Raw genomic sequence first — 1823 nt, forward strand, 5'->3', positions numbered from 1 at the left:
GACATCTTCCTATATGATGCTTATCGATGGTTCGATCGGATAGAAAGACGTTTGAATTGACTTATAAGCTGTTTTCAGTTTTTTGAGTGTTTGGCTGGCTAATTTAAAATTATTTTATGTTTAAAATAAGCCTCAATAAATAGTTGAGTTTATTTGGGTGAACTTATTTTAAGCAGTTTATAAGTTGAAAACAGCTTATAAGTCCAAAAAAAAATGTTGGCCTACACTTACTTTTTTTTTTTTAACTTATAAGCAATTTTCAACTTATAAACTGTTTAAAAATAAGTCAATCCAAACAGTCTATAGATATGTTTATCGATTCAACTTATTAATTATAAATTTTATTATATATTATTCTACTAATTTGATCAATAAGATATGGATCAATTCAACATAAACTTTGCATTTACAAGTTGTTCTATTGACTAATCAAAAAAGTATAGATAAAGAAAAATTAATATTATTTTTTTTTGTCCCATCGATCATTATGAGAAAGTTACATTCATGTACAATAGAGAGAAATAAAAAAACGGAAAATAGTATTTCATCATCTAATCATACACACAAAGACAACTTCAAAACCATACAATCACATTGACTTACAAAATATGAAGATATAGCTCATTAGCCTTACATTTAAGTATAACCATATGATGTGATTGCCTTATATTTTTTCTTTTTCAGGATTTCTAAAGTATTTTATATATATATATAAAGCGGTATAGGTTTTTTTAAAAAAAAAAGATATTTTTTGTGGATGAATGGCTAAATTGTGCCCACACCATTAAGTGGTTAATTATAAATTTTAAAATTGTTTCTCAATCAATATTAATTCAATATAAATAAATTTATTTTGCAGTTGAGTTAATATTAATTGTGATTCGATTTTCAGGAACCTACTTCATATGAGATGGAATGTGCTCTTTTGTCTTTTACTTTTACTTTTTATCTTTTCTTTTTATTATTTACTTATTTTCTGATTTCAGCCTTTACTTTTAGATCAAATTTTAGCAAGCTTTTTTACTTTTAATTTAATAATGAATCCATCTGGCTTTTATATCCTTCACTTGTATTTGATTAGGGATTAAGATACTACATAAAATGCATGAAAATAATGTGTTTCTCCTTAACTCCTTTCTTATATATGCAGGCGCAGCATTTACATAATTATTACTAAGCTTGTTTATTTTAACACTTTTTAGGCACTTACTAATATTTATTATTTCTTCTAGATATAGTAATAATAATAATAATAATAATAATAATAATAATAATAATAATAATAATAATAATAATAATAATAATAATAATAATATATTAACTAATAATAATAATAATAAAATATTAACTAACCTCCAAACAGGAAGGAACCGAACAAAAAAACACAAAATATTGGCCCATGCAGGTCTCGAACCTGCGACCTTCGCGTTATTAGCACGACGCTCTAACCATCTGAGCTAATGGGCCTTGTTGGCAAAACAATTTTTGTTTATCTACAGAAACAATAACATGACTTCGATGATTTGTATTTCATGATTAAGTTCTAAACTTTGTTTAATTTAAAATGGACAAAACATTATCAGTTGACAACTTCAGTTCATCATGTGTCTCATGATGTTTTTTTATCCAGTAAATATCTTTTCAAGGGATGAAAAATAGGACAGAACTGTTATGGAGGAAAACTATCAGTACTAAAGTACTTGCTCTGTATAACATAGTTTCATGTTTCAAACTTGCACCACCCTATTCTGTGTAAGGCATCATATTCACTATAGACTCAACCATAAGCCATGCACATTTGTGCAACCTATGATTATTCCTCG

General features: G+C 26.4%; 1 non-coding gene across 1 annotated transcript; it reads right to left on the reverse strand.

Annotated features, from left to right (window-relative positions):
- Positions 1-1393: 1393 nt before the first annotated feature.
- Positions 1394-1467, reverse strand: TRNAI-AAU (transfer RNA isoleucine (anticodon AAU)). The gene has a single exon. It is a non-coding gene; the product is annotated as a tRNA-Ile (tRNA).
- Between the last annotated feature and the right edge of the window lie 356 nt (positions 1468-1823).

This window comes from Solanum dulcamara, chromosome 12 (assembly GCF_947179165.1).
Source record: "Solanum dulcamara chromosome 12, daSolDulc1.2, whole genome shotgun sequence".
NCBI lineage: Eukaryota > Viridiplantae > Streptophyta > Magnoliopsida > Solanales > Solanaceae > Solanum > Solanum dulcamara.